The sequence below is a fragment of the Furipterus horrens genome, unplaced genomic scaffold, assembly GCF_987537825.1.
Source record: "Furipterus horrens unplaced genomic scaffold, mFurHor1.1.pri manual_scaffold_17, whole genome shotgun sequence".
In the NCBI taxonomy this organism is placed as follows: Eukaryota; Metazoa; Chordata; class Mammalia; order Chiroptera; family Furipteridae; genus Furipterus; species Furipterus horrens.
This window is the reverse complement of record NW_028327187.1, coordinates 12861764-12883103: the sequence shown is the minus strand read 5'-3', so window position 1 is coordinate 12883103 and position 21340 is coordinate 12861764. Positions and strand designations below refer to the sequence as shown.

The window sequence follows — 21340 nt, the reverse complement described above, 5'->3', positions numbered from 1 at the left end:
TGTTTTGCAGTGCAAAAACTTTCTAGTATGATGTAGTCTCATTTGTTTATTTTTCTTTTGTTTCCATTGTCAAAGACACATATACAGAAAATAAAATATTAATGAGAGTAATATCAAAAAGTTTACTGCCTATGCTTTATTCTAGGAATTTTAATATTTAATACATTTTGAGTTTACTCATGTATATGGTGTAAGAAAGTGGTCTAGGTTCATTTTTTTTGCATATATGTGTACAGTTTTTCCGACACCATTTGTTGATGAGACTGTCTTTCTCTCTTTTTTTAAGTACATGTTATTGATTATGTTATTACAGTTGTCCCAATATTTTCTTCTTTGCCCCCCTCCACTCAGTATCCCCCATTCCCTCTGGCAATTTCTCCTTAGTTCATATCCATGGGTTGTGCATATAAGTTCTTTGGCTTCTCCATTTTCTATACTGTTCTTAAGATCCCCCTGCCTATTCTGTATCTACCAATTTGTACTTCTTAATCCCTGCACCTTTTCCCCCATTCTTCTCTTTCCCCCTCCCAACTGGTAACCCTCCAAATGATCTCCATATCTATGGTTCTGGGTCTGTTCTGATTGTTTGCTTAGTATGTTTTTTTTAGATTCAATTATTGGTAGTTGTGAACTTATTGCCATTTTAATGTTTATAGTTTTGATCTTCTTTTTCTTAAATAAGCCCCATTTAACATTTCATATAATAATGCTTGATGATGATGAACTAGCTTTACTTTGTCTGGGAAGCACTTTATCTGCCCTTAATTCTAAATGATAGCTTTGCTGGATAGAGCAATCTAGGTTGTAGGTCCTTGTTTTTCATCACTTTGAATACTTCTTGCCAGTCCCTTCTTGCCCGCAAAGTTCCATTTGAGAAATCAGCTGAGAGTCTTATGGGAACTCCTTTGTAAGTAACTCTTTTTTCTTGCTGCTTTTAAGGTTCTTCTTTATTTTTAACCTTTGGCACTTTAATTATGATGTGTCTTGGTGTGGTCTTCTTTGGGTCTAGCTTGTTTGGGATTCTCTATGCTTCTTGGACTTGGATGTCTTACTTCCTTCACTAAATTAAGGAGGTGTTCTTTCATTCTTTTTTTCAAATAAGTTTTCAATTTCTTGCTCTTTCTCTTCTCTTTCCGTCATCCTTATGATTCGAATGTTGGTACGTTTGAAGTTGTCCCAGAGGCTTCTTAGTCTATCCTCTTTTTTTTTTTTTTTTTTTTGATTCTTTTTTCTTCCTGCTGTTCTGATTGAATATATTTCTTCCTTATGTTCCATATCGTTGATTTGAATCCTGGATTCCTTCCCTTCACTGCTGGATCCCTGTGAATTTTTCTTTATTTCACTTAGTATAACCTTTATTACTGCCTGTGTCTTTTTTATGCTGTTGAAGTACCCAATGAGTTCCCTGAGCATCCTAATAACCAGTATTTTGAACTCTGTATCTGATAGATTGCTCATCTCCATTTTGTTTAGTTCTTTTTCTGGAGTTTTGTTCTGTTCTTTCATTTGGGCCATATTTCTTTGTCTCCTCATTTTGGGAGCCTCCCTGTGTTTGTTTATTAGGTAGAGCTGCTTTGACTCCCAGTCTTAGTAGCATGGTCTAATGTAGAAAAGTGCACCAGTAAGTTGGGTGGGGTGGAGCCTTAGGTAATCACCAGGGCAGGACAACCTGTGTGAACCAGGTTGATGGAGTCTCACATATGGTGTTGCCACTCTGTGGTTCTGTGTGAGGAAGGCTCAGAAAAGGGACAATGGCTGCTGTCTGGCCTCTGGAGTTCTGTCCAGGAGACAAATGTCCCCCAGCACTTTCCCTGACACTTCAGTTTCTTCCTATATGCCACTGGTGCCCTTCCAGCTGCTGCCCTGTTGCTGGATCCCAGAGGGAGTGAGTCTTCATAAGTCCTAAGACCATTATAGACCCTTTAAGAGGAGACACCTGAGAATCCTGCAGTTTCTTCCACTGAACCAAACCCCACTGGTTTTTATAGCCAGAAGTTATGGGGACTTACCTTCATGGCACTGGAACCCTGGGCTGGGTGGTCTGGTGTGGGGCTGGGGTCCCTTGCTCCTGAGATATCTCTCCCTATTTTTATCCACCATTCATGGGTGTGGGACCGTCTGCTCTGAGTCCATGTCTCCACATCTTCACTCCTCCACATCTCCGCCCCTCCTACCTTTCTGAATGAATGTGACTTCTTAATTCCTTGGTTGTTGAACTTTCATACAGCTCAATTTTCTGATGATTCTGGGTGATAGTTTTGTAGTTTAGTTGTAATTTTTGCTGTAGTGTGCAAGGAGGCAAGCTGTGTTTACTTATGCTTCTATCTTGACTGGAAATTCTCAAGGCTGTGGTTTTTAAAACAGCTCCCATTGAAGGAACAGTGGGCAGAATGTATGTTCCAAAGACTGCGGTGGGGATGAGGAGCCTCTGATTCTGTGGTTCCAGCTCACTGAACAATTGACAGTCATATCCTCTCAATTACATATTTCAACACTGACTGTAATTGTGGATTTATTTCTCCTTTCAGTTCTATTAGTTTTTGCTTCACATGTTTTACACTTCTGCTGTTTTGTGCACATGCATTTAGTACTGTTATGCCTTCTTGGTGGATTAACCTATTATAAAATGTTCCTCTAGTTAACAATCTTCTTTGTTTTAAAGTGTATTTGATATTAATATAGCCACCTCTTCTTTCAGTTTTTTGTAAACAGCATAAAGTTGGATAATTATTTTATTTCACTCTGACAATCTCAGTCTTTTAATTGATATTTGGATTTCTTAAATTTTTTTGATATGTTAGCACTTAAATTAGCCATTTTATTTCTTGTTTTCTGTGTGTTCTCTCTGCTTTTTGCTTCTCTCTTTCCTGTTTGGGTTACTTGAACATAGTTGTAGAGCTCCATTTTGATTAATTTATAGTGTTTTGGAGTATATCTCTTTGTACAGCTATTTTACTGATTGCTTTTGGTATTATATTGTGAACAAGAAGGGGTAAGCTTGACCAAGTCAATAACGAAATTAACCACATGAATTGTTTTGATTTAAAAAAACTTCTGAGCAGCTTAGATGGAAAGTTGTATCCTAAGGCTTTTATGATAGATTAATCTTTGCCTTGAACATACCTTTTTCATTGTTTTTGTGTATCTAGGACAACACACTTAAAATGTTTGAATGATCTCTCCTCCAGACCTCCAGAAATAAACCCACAGGATACCGAGTCAAATGATCCCAACATTTCTTGTTATTATATTTTACATGTGTATCTTTATAAACTATCTATTTTAAATTTTAACTATTTTGTGTCTAACAATTTAAAAGAAATATGTATCTATTCATTTTACTTTTCATTTAATCCTGCAGATTTCCCCACTTTGCTTTCCCCTGTGTCCTTAATCTACCACCAATGGATCTCATGTACTTTTCCTTACAACGTTTACTTTTATTCTAATAAATAAAATAAACCGCAAAACTGCTATTCCTTAGAGAATTTTCTCAACCCTTTGAGATTTTACTTCCAGGTATGGCCCACAACCCTTTGGCTCAAATAAACACTTTAAACCTTTCTTTAGGTTTGGAATTTCTTTCATCAACGTTTACTTTGGCAACTGTGAAGGGACTCCAAAGGAGATGACCCAAGACTACCCTGAAGACCTAGATCTAGTGCTAAGTACCAGCAGGGACCCATTGTGCCCCAATAGCTCTCCTTTTCATGTTGGGTGAACTTCTGTGATTTCCTTTTTGCAATCCTGTGTTTGCCTGCTTTTTGGTTAGTCCTGACTTTGAGCTGTTCTTAGAAAATCCTCAAGGTGGCACTAAAAGATAAGGGAAAGGAGGAAAGGGTGGCTATGTTTTTGTTTCTGTAGTATTTCAATTGGTATTGCTTTCTGAGAATCTGAACACACACAATGAAACTTTTATGAGAGACTGAACTTGTTCAGCTCACACTGCAACCCACAGCATAACACATCTAGAAATTTGTTTGGACTCTACGGATTTCAAAAGAAAACTAAATTCACAATGGGAAGTCGTACTTCCAAGGCAAACAAGTCACAAGATGGATAACCACCTATTAGTACTTCTATGGGATTCATGTACAATTAATATAGAGATATCAAATTATTGTATTTACAGAAATGAGGAACATTTAACACACCCAAGTAGATTTTTCTATGTGCTCAATTGGAAAAGCTGGTTCTAAAAATTAAACAATGGATGGAAAGCTTACTTCATTTTGAAATTAAGCTCTCTTCCCTCCAGGAAGTTAATTTAAAAAATTTTACAGATGGCCTCTGAATTTAAAAAGGCTTCTAAAAGCTACTCACTACCAACAACAAACCACCCCAACTGCGCCACTGCGCCCTTTAACCTCGGAACCCCACTGTCCAAACTCTGCTTCCCTTCCTCCTCCTCCTCTCCTTTCTTCCTTTCCTTCTTTACTGCCTCTGCTGACTGAAAAAGAAACTAAAAATAGAGAAACGTACCAGGACAAACTAGGAAGTCCAGAAATTCTGGCAGTTCCCTTTAGAGAAAATCCAGTAGCAGGAAAGCATTTTTCCTTTTTGGGAGCAGTTATGCCAGGTGCTGTCATGTGCCATAGGAGTTTGCTGTCACATGGGAAAGAATACTTGTTTCCTCAGGAGGAACTTCCCATGGTTTAGCCTTAGAATGTCCTGGAATTTTGAAGATTACCAATTGTCTTGGTTGCTGCATAGAATCTAATAACTCTGATCTGTTTTCCATTCTTTATAGACGCCCTGAGGAAGTTAAGAAGCCTCGTTGTTTCCATAACATTCCAAAGTCATGACCTATACCAAAGACATAGAGACTATAAAAATAAAATTTGACCATTTGATCTTTGGTCACTTGGCAAGCTTAATTTAGAGTAATTAATTCAGCTTAGTGGACAGATACGATTTCAGGGAAATAAGAGCTTTTAATTACATTCACCAGGGTAGATCTAGCTTGCTGTCTCAGTTCATTTTTGAGATAAGATCCATCTGTAAATCAAATTAAATCAGCATTGTCAATAGGACTTTCCTGTAAATCATTACTAGGAGCAAAAAAGTGATCAGAAAGTAAAATGTAATCTTGGGTTTCCTCATTTTGTAAAGATTGTAGAAAAGTTGTCAGGTTATGACTATTACATTGAGCTAAAGTAATATTAGGGGCAGAAAGCAAGAGTACTTCATAAAAAGCCAGTTGGCTGGCAGAGATTTGCTGAGTGTGATGAGAGTTCAGTAAGACTGAATAGAATGGGGACCATAAATGGTGAAAGGAGAGCCCATAATTATTTCTTTTGTATAACATGGCTAGAGCAGAGATGGCCTTTATATAAGGAGAGGAGTCCCCCCCCCCCTTTTTTTTTATTGAATTTAACTCTCGTTTGTAATATCCTTTAGATCTATGGTGATCTCCATGTTTCTCTGAAGGTAAAACATCTTTACAGAAACATTTTTGTAAAAGCCTAAGAGTAAAACAATAATTGTCTATGAATGATAAAAAGGCCTAAAAATGGCCATGGTTAAATATCTGGTGAGAGTTCACTTACATACATACATGCATAAAAATAATGTGGTTGATCCTTGTGTAAGTTCCAGCAAAGCAGATATAAAGATCATATGTGACCATTTGCTGCTCTTGTTGTGTTTATGCAAATGAACAGGATAGAATAAAACTGGACTTAATGCAAGCGCTTTAATGACAAGGAGGGTAATCTTTTTTTTAATGTGTTTTATTGATTATAATGTTACATTCGTCCCAATTTCCCTTCCCTCTTCTCCCCTCAGCCCGGTGGCCCCCCTCCCTCCAGTTGTCCCCCCCTTTTAGACCATGTCCATTAGTTGTGCATGTAGTTCTTCTCAATCTCTCTCTATTCCATTCCCTCCTACCATGATCCTTAATTCCTATATCATCTCCCTCCCTCTCCCCCTTTCCCCTCCTTGCTGACCTCCCCCCAATATGTTCCCCATACCTATAGTTCTTTTTCCACTCTCGTTGCCTGTTTAGTTTGCCTTTGTTTCAATTCCCTAGCTTCTGTTGTTTCTTGTGATGCAGTTTTCATTTTAGATTTCATAGTTTTGATCCTCCTTTTTCTAAACCAGTCCCTTTAACATCTCATATAACAGTGGTTTGGATCTAATGAACTCTTTCAGTTTTATTTTGTCCTGGAAACACTTTCTCTGCCCTTCTATTCTGAATGACAATTTCACTGGATAGAGTATTCGTGGTTGTAGGTTTTGGATTTTCATTACTTTGAATATTTCTTGCCAGTCCCTTCTTGCCTGCAGGGTCTCCCTTGAGAAGTCAGCTGATAGTCTAATTGGGACCCCTTTGTACATGATTCTTTTCTTCTCTCTTGCTGCTTTTAAGATTCTCTCTTTATCTTTAACTTCTGACATTTTGATTATAATGTGTCTTGGAGTGGTTCTCCCTGGGTCCAGTTGTTTTGGAACTCTCTGTGCTTCCTGGACCTGTAAGTCTATTTCCTTCCCCAAGTTTGGGAAGTTCTGCTTTATTATATTTTCACTTAATTTTTCAATTCCTAGTTCATCTTCTTCGCTCTCTGGCAAACCAATGATTCTTATGTTGGGCCTTTTATAGCTGTCCCAGAGGTTTCTGATCCTCTCATCATTTTCCTTGTTTCCCGTTTTTTCTCTCTGCACTGGATGACTGTTTGTTCCTTCTCTGTGTTCTGGTTTGTTGATTTGAACTCCGGATTTTATTTCCTCACCATCTGTCTCGTATGTGGTTTTGTTCCTTTCAGTATGAGTGTTTTTCGATTCTTTCTCATCTTTTTCCAGATCTTTTGTTAATTCTGTAAGCCACCTGATAACAATGACCCTGAACTGAGCCTCTGACAGGTTTCTTATTTGTTCATCTGTCAGGTTCTTCATCTGTTGCCTGGTGAGCTGCGCCACCGGGATTTCTATAGTTGTCTGCCTCATTTTGACAGATGCGTTTTGTTTTCTTGGGCCGGCTATAGGGGGCAGTGCCTGTGTACTCGTCACGACCCAGCGACCGGCGGTAATCCGCAACTTTTTTCGCCAAGCTGTGGCCCTTTGTCGTCACAACTCAGCGACCGGCGGTGGTCCAGCAACCTTTTTCGCCGCACTGTGGTGCTTTGTGGTCACAACCCAGCGACCGGCGCCATTCCGCAACCTATTTTCCAGCGCTGTGGCGCTTTGTGTGGGGGCGGGGGTCCAAGATGGATTCACACAGTTATTCCGCTAGAAGACTGGGATCCGTCCTCCCGCCCTCTGGGCCTCACTGTTCAAGGTGATGTGGTGGCTGCTTTCCCCAGCGTTGGGGTTGCAAGCTGCCGGGGTTCGACTGCAGCCGGGATTGTTCTCCCTGCCGCTGGGATTGTTCTCCCTTCTGCTCGAATTGTTCTCGCTGCCACTGTCCCTGGTGCGACCGCAAAGAGCACCACCCACTTTTGCTCTTCCTACCTGCCCAAAGGGCGCCGCTGGTTTATAACTTCATACGTTGGGCTTCCGTGTAGTTTTATTTTCTGGAATTTCTAGTTATCTTTTGTTTTGAAATAGTTGTATTCCTCTCTAGTTGTAGAGGGAGACCGAGCGTGTCCGTCTAAGCCTCCATCTTGGCCGGAAGTCAGTGGGAGGGTAATCTTAAAGAGAAAAATTGCGATTCAAGGAAAACCACAATGCTCAGTGGTAGACTATAAATTAGTGCAGCTAACTGTCTTTAAAGTTTATCATTTAAAGCATGTTTTCATTTGAAAGTTAAACTAGGTCTGTGACATCATCAAAGATGCTTAATTTACAGGCAAGAAGAATGTCAAATGCCTTGCAATTGAATGTCTTTCCAATAAGACAGTCTTGCAGACTTAGAGACTGGTTTGTGGGTTATGTTGCATAAATTAACATGTGTGTTCTATGTTCATAGGGCATAAGCTTATGATCTCATTACCTGAGTGATTGTCTGCACATATAGGCCTCACTTAATCCTGCCTGCATTGCTGCCTCCTGAGACTCACTGGTTTGGCTGAACTAAGTGGCTGGGTTGGTGAAGAATGGGGTGGTCTGTGGGCTTCACTTTAAAACTGGTTTCTCTTTTCTATCCTAATAGCTTGGACAGAAAGAGTCCAGAGGTCTAAGGGGGGGGGGGAACCTAAAATATTCCCCCCAGGTCAAATTAAGTATAGTGGGCAAAAGGGTTTTGGATAAGTGTGATGTGCCTTGCACACCTTCCTCCAAAGAAGCACTTTTTTTCCCCCAATGTGGGACATTGAAAAATTAATTACCTGCCTTTTGTTATCTAGTGGTTATGGATTGAACGATGCCTTTTAGTCCTGTTGCCAAATCTGTTGCCCCCAGAATACAACAAGGATGCCAGCCTGTTAAACCAAGCATGCCATTGTCCAGGGACAGCCAACTGACCTGGAGTCTGCAAGACCCTTCCCCATGTGGGAAGGCCACCCTCCCCTCCACACCCCCACTCTTATTAGGGATTTCTGGACCCACGGGTAGGTAGGACGATGACCTTGTCCAGCTTGAAGCAGCTAGAGGAGCATGAGACCTTTGCCCATTGTCCCTTATAAGATTATAAAGGGTCTTAAGTCTGAGAGGGAGAAGTTGTTATTTTTTTATTTTTTATTTTTTAAATAATTTATTTGTTTATTTTTAGAGAGAGGAGAAAGGAGAAAGAGAGGGAGAGAAACATCAATGTGTGGTTGCCTCTCACTCATGCCCCCAACTGGGGACCTGACATGCAACCTGATGTGCCCTGACTGGGAATTGAACCAGCAACACTTGGTTTGCAGGCCGATGCTCAATCTACTGAACCACACCAGCCAGGGAGTTGTTATTTTTTAATGTTATAAAAAAATAATTAATTAAATATTTAAAAAAAAGACTAATATAGGAAAGGGTGAAACCGGAGATCTTACTTGCATGGCCCATGGACATGAACTAAAGGGAAATAAGAAGTGCCAGTGAGGATGTGGAGAAAAGGGAACTGTCATATACTGTTGGTGGTATTATATCAATGTAGCCACTATAGAAAACAGAACAGAGGTTTCTCAAAAATTTAATAACAGAGCTGCCATTTGATTCATGCACTTCCATTTTGGCATATTTATCAGAAGAAAACAAACACTAATTTGGGACAATATATTCATCTGTGTTTATTGTAGCACTACTATTAATGACAAGATATGGAAGCAGCCTAGATGTTCACAAATAGATGAACAGATACAGAAGTACTGAATGTAAATGATGGGATATTATTCAGCAATAATAAAGAATGAAATATTGCCATTTGTAACATAGATGGATCTAAAGGATATTATGCCAAGTGAAGTAAGTTAAACAGAGAAAGTCAGATACAGTATGATTTCACCTATATGTAAAACCTTAAAAAATAAAATAAAATAAATGAATAAGCACAATAAAACAAACAGACCCATAGATATAGAGAATAAGCTAATGGTTCCCAAAGGGAGGGCACTGGGGGAATGGGGACAAAAAAAACAAAAAACAAAAAAAGAAAACAAAAATGATCTTTTTTTGGTAATCCTTATCAGCTGCTATAATCATTTCAGAAATTTGGTGGGTTTTTGTTTGTTTTCTGCAGAGTATATCACTAATATTATACGTTGAATTTTTAAAAAATTTTATTTATTTTTAGAGAGAGAGGAAGGGAGGGAGACAGGGAGAGAAACATTGATGTGAGAGAGAATCATCGATCGGTTGCCTCCTGTATGTGTCCTGACAGGATCGAACCCACAACCCTGGCATGTGTCCTAACTGAGAATCAAATCGGTGACCTTTTGCTTTGCAGGACAACACCCAACCAACTGAGCTACACTGGTCAGAGCTATATGTTGAATTTTTACAGCATTTCTTTAATTTAAAAAAATCCTTACCTGAAAACATGTTTTTCTCCCATTGATTTGAGAGCTAGAAAAGGAGGCTGGGGGAGGGGGAGAGAGAGAGAGAGAGAGAGAGAGAAACATGAGAAGTGAGAGAAACATGGATCAGTTGCCTTTCATATGTGCCCCAAACATGGTTGGAAAGCATAATCTAGGTATGTGCCCTGACCAAGAATTGAACCCACAACCTTCTTGTTTACTGGATGATGCTCCAACCAACTGACCACCTGGCCAGGGCTACAGCATCTATTTTTCTTTAATATAATTTATAGTCAGACTTTAAGCAATTTGCAATTATTTTAAAACAGTTAATGATCACTTTGTTTTGAAATATAGTTTGAAAAATATAAAATATATATGTAGTATTAAGAACAATGATAAAATTAATCTTTATAACACCCCCCTACACATGCACAAAAGAAAAAAAAGAAATGCTGGAGGAATGGCTTCCTTTTCTGTTGTGGCTTTTTTTCCACGTTGGTGCATATCAGCTGACTCCCTGAGAGCAGGGCCAAGATCAGGCTGGATGGAGGTGTTTTTTCCTTTTCCCAGGCTCTCCAGTGGTGAAGCCCTCTGAACCTGAACCTCAGTTAATGAGTTCTTCCCATTGCCTTCTTCTACCCCTTTGAGGACACCAGGAATCAATGGGAAGGGTCTTCTGTGCTCAAAGTGAATGGAGCCATGTAACTTTGCTTCATGCTGTCCCTTCCTTCTCCCAACCCATACTGACCAGCCTCTCCTGGATCCACCCACACCATCCATTTTGTCTATTAACCTCTGTTTGATCCACGACCTCTTCTTAATCTCTGCCTCTCAGCCCAGTTCCTTGAGTCAAAGCATCTGTTGAGCACTCTGCTGGATTTTGGATGCCAGCCTCTATTCTTGGATCTTATTCTCCTTTAGTCCCTCATTCTGTAGCCTGGCAGCCTGATGCACCCTTATTTTCTCCATCTGAAGTACTTGGAGCCCAACCCCCAATTCCACCAACATTCTACTTTAAAATAATTGACTGATTAAACAAATTGTTAGTCCTTAGATTGATTTATTTTGAAATTGACTCCTTCGTTAGGACACAGATCTTTCCAGACGTTCATGAGGACATTAGCTCACATTCATTTTACTCTTACTCTGTGCCAGGAGCAGGCTAAAAACTTTATACAGGCGTTTTCATTTAATCCTTATGACAGCCCAGAGAGTGATTCTTATCCTTTGTTAGGTGCGGAAGGGCAAAAATAGATAACAGTAACAATGGTGGAAGGACTAAGAAATAGTGCAAAAGGGAATGTAAAAAAATGTAGAATTATAACCAATAATCTATGAAAGGAGAGACCATGGATCATATAAAATACTCAATTAAAACAAAAAGGCAGTAAAATAGTGGAATACAAACACAAAAACATTAAAAAGCTTCTGCACAGCTGAAGAAAACATCAGCAAAATGAAAAGGGAACCAACTGTATGGGAAAACATATTTGTGAATGATACCTCAGACAGGGGTTTGAACTCCAAAATATATAAATAACTCATATGACTCAACACCAGGAAGGCAAAAAATCCAATTAAAAAATGAGCAAAGGACCTGAACAGACACTTCCCCAAGGAGTTTCCCAGACAAAGGAAGACTAAAAGAATACGTCTCCACAAAACCAGCATTGCAAGAGATGCTAAAGGGAATGCTTTAAGAAGAAGAAGAAAAAAAGAGAGGGAGAGGAACGCAGGTACAAATGGAAAAAGTCACAATGAATAAATACCTGTCAATAATAACCTTAAATGTAAATAGATTAAATGCTCCAATAAAAAGATATAGGGTAGAGGAATGGAGACAAAAACATGACCCACATATATGCTGTCTACAAGGGACCCATCTGAAAACAAAAGATTTACACAGACTAAAAGTGAAGGAATGTAAAAAGTTTTTTTTTATTTTTTATTTTTAATGATTGAAACAAAAAAGATCTAAAACCGCAGCTTCTGGAAGAACCATTTGTTCTTGCCGGTCTTGTACCTCTCTTCAAACTTGACCTTGGCCTCCCGTCTGGCCTTGCGTTTCAGAGCAGGGTCTCTGAAGATGTCCTTGTTGACAACAGTTTTGTCCAAGGGGACATCCACAGAGTATCTGGTGGGCATGAGGTGATTGTAGTTATAAACTTTTACAAAAGACTTGATCTTAGACCTCTTGGCAATTTTCTTCTTGCCCATGGCAGCTGTCACTTTGCGGGGATAGCGGTCAATTCCAGCCACCAGAGCATGATTGTAGGGGCGGTCTGACGTGCCATCATCAATGTTCTTTACGATGACCGCTTTGCGTCCAGAGTAGCGTCCAGCCAGGACCAGCACCACCTTCCCGGGTTTCATAAACTTGCCCATTTTGACAGCTGCCGCTGGGGCCTAGGGCAGAAAAGAAAGTTAAAAAGTATTTCAAGCAAATGGAAGTGAAAAAAAAAACAAAACCGGGGTAGCAATACTTATATCATACAAAATAGATTTCACAACAGAGGACATAAAAACACAAAGAAGGACGTTTCATACTTAAGGGAACAATTTGTCAAGAAGATATAACCCTGGTAAATATATATGCACCCAACATAGGAGCACCCAAATATATAAGGAAAATATTGGAAGACTACAAGAAGGATATCAACAGCAACACATTCATAGTAGAGGACTTTAACACCCCATTATCAACAATAGACAGATCTTTGAAGCAAAGAAACACTAAGGATATTGAGGTATTGAATAACGCTAGATCAAATGGACTTAATTGATATATATAGAACTTTTCACCCCAAAGAAGCAAAATACACATTCTTTTCAAGTGCACATGAAACATTTTCAAAGATAAACAACATTCTTAGGACACAAAACAAGCTTCAACAAATTCAAGAAAATTGAAATTTTATCAAGCATCTTCTCATATCACAATGGCTTGAAACTGGAAATCAACCTCGAGGAAAAAACTCAAAAACATTCAAACTCATGGAGAATAAATAACATGCTATTAAACAATGAATGGGTTAACAATGAGATCAAGGAAGAAATCAAAAAGTTTCTGGAAACAAAGAATAATGAACACACAACAACCCAAAACCTGTGGGACACAGCGAAAGCAGTCCTGAAAAGTAAAGTTTATAGCAATACAGGCCTACTTAAAAAGGATAAAAGAAGACTTTGGGCCAAGATGGAGGCGTAGACTGAGATGCTCCATCTCCCTCAACTAAGAAGGACTATAACTACTGCAAAACCAGAAATAACCAGAAGTTCCAGAAAATAAAGCTACATGGATGTCCAACATATGAAGTTATAAACAAGTGGTGCTCGTCTGGATGGGTAGGAGAGGCAAAGCCGGGGCAGAGAAGTCAAGCTGTGCTGGCAGCGGCAGCTGCAGCGATGGGCGGGGGGACTGCAGTAAGCACAAACACCCACATTTAAGGGGAGGCAAGAAGCGCCTGGGGGCAACCTTAGCTGCAGACCAAACCCGTCAGCTCGCAATTCCAATGCTGGGGAAGGCAGACCCCCATTTCCTCGAACAGTGAGGCCCAGAGGGGTTGGGGACAGAGGAGGAAGCTCCTAGTCTCTCAGCAGGGAGAAAATGGCAGAAATCCATCTTGGACCCCAGCCCCCATACAAAGTGCCACAGTGTGGTGAGAAGGGTTGCCCGGTAGTGATGCGTACACAGGGCTCTGCCCCCTATAGCGTAGGAGGTGTGACAGCCCGGCCCCAGAAGCAAAAAACTGCCAGGATGGCAGGGAAAATGATAGAGATCCCAATCACACAGCTGACCAGAAAGCAAATACATGAATTAACGGATGAACAGATAGATAACCTAACAGTGGGACTTAATCAAGATGGGGAAGGAATGAAGGCTAGTCCTGCTGAAATGAACAAAAACACATACGAGACAAGTGGTAAGGGAAGGAAATCCAGGGATCAAATCAACAAATCGGAACATAGGGAAGGAACAGTCAACCAGTGCAGAAAGTGGAAACAAAAAGTGAGGAAAATAAGGAGAAGCTCAGAAACCTCTGGAACAACTATAAGAAGGCGAACATCCAAGTTACAGGGTTGCCAGAAGGTGAAGAAGAAGAACTAGAAATTGAAAAATTAAGTGAAAAAATAATAAAGCAGAACTTCCCTAACTTGGGGAAGGAAATAGACTTACAGGTCCAGGAAGCACAGAGAGTTCCCGAAAAACTGGACCCAGGGAGAACCACACCAAGATACATTATAATCAAAATGTCAAAAATTAAGGATTAAGAGAGAATCTTAAAAGCAGCAAGAAAGAAGAGAATTATGTACAAAGGGGTCCCAATTAAACTATCAGCTGATTTCTCAAAGGAGACTCTGCAGGCTAGAAGGGACTGGCAAGAAATATTCAAAGTAATGAAAAGCAAAAACCTACAGCCAGTTACTATATCCAGCGAAGCTGTCATTCAGAATAGAAGGACAAAGAAAGTTTTTCCAGGACAAAGTAAAATTGAAGGAGTTCATTAGATCCAAACCACTGGTATATGAGATGTTAAAGGGATTTGTTTAGAAGAAGGAGGATAAAAACTATGAACATTAAAATGAAAACTGCATCACAACAACCAGCAACAGAAGCTAAGGAATCGAAACGGAGCCAAACTAAGTAGGCAACGAGATTGGAAAAAAAATTATAGGTATGGGGAACATTTTGGGGGGATGTCAGTGGGGAGGGTGAAGTGGGGAAATGGAGGGAGATGATGCAGGAATTAAGAAGCATAGAAGGAGGGAGTGGAGTAGACAGGAAGATGTTGAGAAGAACTGTGTGCACAACCAATGGTCATGGACTGAGGGGGGGCAACTGGAGTGGGGGTGGTCACTGTGTGGAGGGGAACAAAGGGAAAAGAAATTGGGACAACTGTAACAGCATAATCAGTAAAATATGTTAAAAAAACAAAGGATAGAAGAATGTCAAATAAAAATTCTAACCCTATAGCTACAAGAACTAGAGGAACAACAAACAAAGCCCAGAGCAAGTAGAAGGAAGGAAATCAACATCAGAGCAGAATTAAATGACATAGAGACTACACAAATAAGTCAAAAGATCAATAAGACCAGGAGCTAGTTCTTTGAAAAGATAAACAAAATTCACAAGCCTTTAGCCTGGCTCATCAAGAAAAAAAGAGAGAGGACTTCCGGCCAAGATGGAGGCTTAGACGGACAGGCTAGGTCTCCCTCTACAACTAGAGAGGAATACAACTACTTCAAAACAAAGGATAACTAGAAATTCCAGAAAATAAAACTACACGGAAGCCCAACATATGAAGTTATAAACCAGTGGTGCCATTTGGGCAGGTAAGAGTTAAAGAGGGCAGCGCTGTTTGCGGTCGCACCTGGGACAGCGGCGGGGCGGCGAAAAATCCCGGCTGCAGTCAAGCCCCTGGCAGTGCGCGACCCCAGCGCTGGGGAAAGCAGCCACCGCATCGCCTTGAACAGTGAGGCCCAAGGGGGCGGGAAGACGGATCCCGGTCTCCTAGCTGAATAACTGTGTGAATCCATCTTGGACCCCCGCCCCCAAAAAAGCACCACAGGGCTGCGAAATAGGTCGCGGACAGGCGCCGGTCGCTGAATTTTGACGCGTACACAAGCACTGCCCCCTACAGCCTGCCCAAGAAAACAAAACGCATCTGTCAAAATGAGGCAGACAACTATAGAAATCCCGGTGGCACAGCTCACCAGGCAACAGATAGAGAACCTGACAGATGAACAGATAAGAAACCTGTCAGAGGCTCAGTTCTGGGCCATTGTTATCAGGTGGCTTACAGAATTCACAAAAGAGCAGGAAAAAGATAAGAAAGAAGCGAAAAACATTCATAACGAAAGGAACAAAACCACATACGAGACAGATGGTGAGGAAAAAAAATCCAGAGTTCATTTCAACAAACTGGAATATGGAGAAGGAACAAGCAGTCAACCAATGCAGCGAGAGGAAATGGGAAGCAATGATGAGAGGATCAGAAACCTCTGGGACAGCTATAAAAGGCCCAACATAAGAATCATTGGTTTGCCAGAGAGCGAGGAAGATGAACTAGAACTTGAAAAATTGAGTGAAAATATAATAAAGGAGAACTTCCCAGACTTGGGGAAGGGAATAGACTTGCAGGTCCAGGAAGCAAGGAGAGTTCCCAAGAGACTGTACCCAGGGAGAACCACTCCAAGACACATTATAATCAAAATGTCAAAAATTAAAGATAAAGAGAGAATCTTAAAAGCAGCAAGAGAGAAGAAAAGAATTATGTACAAAGGGGTCCCAATTAGACTATCAGCTGACTTCTCAAGGGAGACCCTACAGGCAAGAAGGGACTGGCAAGAAATATTCAAAGTAATGAAAATCCAAAACCTACAACCACGAATACTCTATCCAGCGAAATTGTCATTCAGAATAGAAGGACAGAGAAAGTGTTTCCAGGACAAAATAAAACTGAAAGAGTTCATTAGATCCAAACCACTGTTATATGAGATGTTAAAGGGACTGGTTTAAAAAACAGAAGCTAGGGAGATGAAACAAAGGCAAACTAAACAGGCAACGAGAGTGGAAAAGGAACTGTGGGTACGGGAAGCATATTGAGGGGAGGTCAACAGGGAGGGGGAGTGGGGAGAGGGAGGGAGATGATATAGGAATTGGGGATCATGGTAGGAGGGAATGGAATAGATGGAGAGAGGTTGGGAGGAACTGTATGCACAACTAATGGACATAATCTAAAAGGGGGGGACAACTGTAGGGAGGGGGGCCACCGGGTGGAGGGGAGCAGAGGGAAGGGAAATTGGCACAAATGTAATATTTTAATCAATAAAACACATTAAATCTGGAAAAAAAAAACAAGAAAAAAAGAGAGAGGACCCAAATATACAAAATCAGAAATGAAAGAGAAGAAATCACATCCGATACCACAGAAATACAAAGGATTATAAGAAATTACTACAAACAGCTGTATAACAAGAAATTCAATAACCTAGGTGAAATGGACAAATTTCTGGAAACATATAATCTTCCAAAACTGAATCAAGAAGAAGCAGCCTGAACAGACCAATAACAACTAGTGAAATTGAAACAGTAATCAAAACTCCTGGCACACAGAAGCCCTGGACTGGATGGCTTCACAGGCGAATTTTATAAAACATTTAGGGAAGAACTAACTGCTGCCCTCCTCAAAGTATTCTAAAAATTCCAAGAATAAGGAAGACACCTAAACTCTTTCTATGAGGCCATTATTACCCTAATTCCAAAACCAGATCAAGACACAACAAAAAAAAAAAAACTATAGGCCAATATCGCTGATGAACATAGATGCTAACATCCTCAACAAAATATTGACAAACCTGATCTAGCAACACATTAAAAAAGATCATACACCACAATCAAGTGGGATTCACCACAGAGATGCAAGGATGGCTTAATATTCACAAATCAATAAATGTAATGCACCACATAAACAAAATGAAAGACAAAAATCACATGATCATATCAATAGATGATAAAAAAGCATTTGATAAAGTATAACACCCATTTATGATGAAAACACTCAGAAAAATGTGAATAGAGGGAGCGTACCTCAACATAATAAAGGCCATATACGAGAAACCTGAAGCCAACATCATAGTCAATGGGTAAAAATTACAAGCTTTCCCCCTAAGATCAGGAACAAAACAAAGACATCCAGTCTCTCCACTTCTAACCAACATAGTTTTGAAAGTTCTAGCCATAGCAATTAGACAGGGAAAAGAAATAAAAGGCATCCAAATTGGAAAAAAGGATGTAAAACTGCATTATTTGCAGATGACATGACAGTTTACATAGAAAAACCTGTAGACTCCACCAAAAAACTACTTGGCCTAATAAGTGAATTTGGCAAAAGAGCAGGGTACAAAGTCAATATTCAGAAATTGAAGGCATTTCTGTACACCAACAATAAAATGTGAGAGATAGAAACTAAAAAATAAAATTCCATTTACCATAGCAACAAGAAAAATAAAGTACCTAGGAATAAACTTAACCGAGGAGGTAACAGACCTATCCTCAGAAAACTATATAACACTGAAGAAATAAATTAAGGAAGATACAAATAAATGGAAGCATATACCATGTTCATGGACAGGAAAAATCAACATCATTAAAATGTCCATACTACCCAAAACAATTTATAGATTCAACACAATTCCTATTAAAATATCAGTGACATATTCACAGAGCTAGAACAAATACTTCAAAAATTTATATGGAACAAAAAAAAGACCCTGAATATCCACAGCAATCTTGAGGAAGAAGAATATGGTAGGAGAAATCACACTACCTGATGTCAAACTATACTACAAAGCCATTGTAATCAAAAGAGTCTGGTACTGGTATAAGAACAGACATATAGATCAATGGAAAAGAACAGAGAGCCCAGAAATAACCCACGTCTATATGGTCAACTAATATTTAATAAAGGGGGAAAGAACATCAAATGGAATGAAAAGAGCCTCTTCAACAAATGGTGCTGGGAGAACTGGACAAGGACGTGCAAAAAAACGAAATTAGACCACCAACTTACACCCTACACCAGAGTAAATTCAAGATGGATCAAATACTTAAATGTAAGCAATAACACCATAAAAGTCCTAGAGGAAAACACAGGCAGGCTAATTTCAGATATCCCGCATAGCAATATTTTTGCCGATATATCTCTTAAGGCAAGGGAAATGAAGAAAAAAATTAAACAAATGCGACTAGAGCAAACTAAAGACTTTCTGCTCAGCAAAAGAAAACATCAGCAAGATGAAAAGGAAACCAACCATATGGGAAAAACATATTTGCCAATGATATCTCAGACAGGGGACTGATCTCCAAAATATATAAAGAACTTATACAACTCAACATCAAGAAAACAGACAACCCAATTAAAAATGGGCAAAGAAACTAAACAAAGACTTATCCAAAGAGGACATACAAAGTATCCACAAACACATGAAATAATGTTCAACATCAGTAGACATCAGAGAGATGCAAATAAAAAGCACAATGAGATACCAGCTCACACCAGTCAGAATGGCCATCATCAACAACTCAACAGAAAACGTGTGCTGGCAAGGATGAGGAGAAGGGTCTATCAAGGAACTAGTATAAATGACCCATGGGCATGGACAACGGGGTGGGGATTGACTGTTGGAGAAGGAGTGGGCAGGGTGGAGGGGGAGCAATGGGGGAAAAAATGGGACAACTATAACAGAAAAACAATAAATAAAATTTTTAAAAAACCTGTGGTACATTTACAGAATGGAATACTATGCAGCAGAAAGCAAGAATGAATTTTTACCCTTTGCAACAGCATGGATGGAACTAGAGAATATTGTGAAATAAGCCAGGTGGTGAAATACAAAAACCATCTGATCTCACCTAGAAGCAGAACCTAACGTACAAAAACAAACAAATGAGCAAAATAGAACCAGCGACATGGAAATAAGAAACAAACTGACAGTGACCAGGGAGGGGGATAGCAGGGGAAAGAAGGGGAAGGGTCTAGTCAAAGAACAAGTTTAAAGGACACATGGACATGAACAACAGGGTGGAGATTAACAGTGGGAGTGGGGTTGGGGGGCGGCTGGACAGGGGAGAGAAATGGGAGAAAAACTGGGACAACTATAATTGAACAGCAATAAAAATTTTTAAATGAGAAAAAAGAAGATTAAAAAGGAAAAACAGGAACAAAGAACAAGTGCAACAAATAGAAAACAGTAACAAGTACGTTAAATATTATTTTAACTATATCATTGGTTACTTTGAATGTCAATTATCTAAATGCATTAAATGAAAGATAAAGATTGTCAGAATGGATCAAAAAACAAGACCCAAGTACATGGAGAAAAGCACATCGTTTTAACACTAATCAAACGAATATGGGTGTAGCTATATTAAATCATACAGAGTTCTTTAAAACAAGGAATCTTATCAGGTATAAAGAATGGCATTATATCATGATAGAGGGGTCAATTCTCTAAGAATACATATCATTTCTTAGCATGTATGATCCTAACAACAAAACATAAAACTATGCCAGGAAAAAATTAATAGAATTGCAAAGAGAAATAGATGAACCCACTATCATAGTGGGATATTTAACCCTTCTTTATCAGAAATCAACAGATCCAGCAGGCAGAAATTCAGGAAGGACATAGCTGAACTCAACAACATCATCAATCAATGGGATATAATTAAAATGTATAGACTACGTCCTCTGACAAGAGAAGAATACAGATTATTCTCCAGCTCCCATAGAAGATTCACTGAGATAGGTCTATACAGCACACCTAAATAAATTTAAAAGAGTAGAAAACATACAATGTCTGCTCTTGGACCACAACTGATTTAAAGAAGGCATCAATAACAGAAAGATAACTACAAAATCTCAAAATATGCAAGATTAAGTAACACATTTCTAAATAACACATGGATCAAAGAAGAAATCTCAAGAGAAATTAGAATGTATTTTGAACTAATTGAAAATGAAAATACTACTCACCAAAATTTGGGATGCAGTGAACACAATTCTCAGAGGGCAATTTATAGTGTTAAATGTGTATGTTGGAAACCAATAAATGGACTAATAGTCTAAGTTTCTACCTTGGGATACTAGGAGGAGAAGAGCAAATCAAATTCAAAGTAAGCAGAATAGCAGAAACGATAAAAATTAGAACAAGATTCAATGAAATTGGATGCAGAAAATCAATAGAAAAAAATCATTGAAACCAAGAGCTGCTTTTTTAAAAAAATGATAAAAATACATTGATAAGCCCCCACCCAGACTAAGGGAAAAAGAAAGAGAAGAGAGAAGACACGAATTACTAATATCAAAAATGAATGCAGGGCGTTCCTGACAATAGTGCTGCCCTGGGAAGCCTCACTCTCTTTCTGCAGACGCACTTGCGGTGGTGGCAGCAGGAGTACTCTAAACATGCAGAACAACACTGGTGAGTTCGTGGGCCTGTACCTGCCGCGGAGATGCTCGTCCAGCAACAACTGCATCATCGCACCAAGGACCACGCGTTCATCCAGATGAGTGTGGCTGAAGTTGACAAGGTGATGACAGGTATTTAACGCCAGTTTAAAACCTATGTTACCTGCGGGGCTATTCGGAGGATGGGTGAAGTCGAACGACTCCATTCTTCGATTGGCCAAGGCCGCCGGCATAGTCTCCAAGAACTTCTGACTGGAGAGCATCACAGATGTGAAATTTTTTCATAAATAAATAGTGAAACCCTTTCCCCTACTCCCCCCCCCAGAATGAAAGAGGGGCATCCATCACATGTTCCATGGACATTAAAGGGACGAAAAAGGAATATTATGAACAACTCGATGCCTACAAATTTGACATCCTAGAATAAATAGAACAATTTCTTGAACAACACAATCTTTCAAAACTCACAAAAGAAGAAATGGACAACGTGAA

General features: G+C 39.5%; 2 pseudogenes; one reads left to right on the top strand and one right to left on the bottom strand.

Annotated features, from left to right (window-relative positions):
* Window positions 1–11814: 11814 nt before the first annotated feature.
* LOC149990550 (large ribosomal subunit protein eL27 pseudogene) lies at window positions 11815–12279 on the bottom strand (annotated as a pseudogene).
* An 8566-nt stretch (window positions 12280–20845) lies between these two features.
* On the top strand, window positions 20846–21100 carry LOC149990549 (small ribosomal subunit protein eS21 pseudogene; annotated as a pseudogene).
* Window positions 21101–21340: the final 240 nt, after the last annotated feature.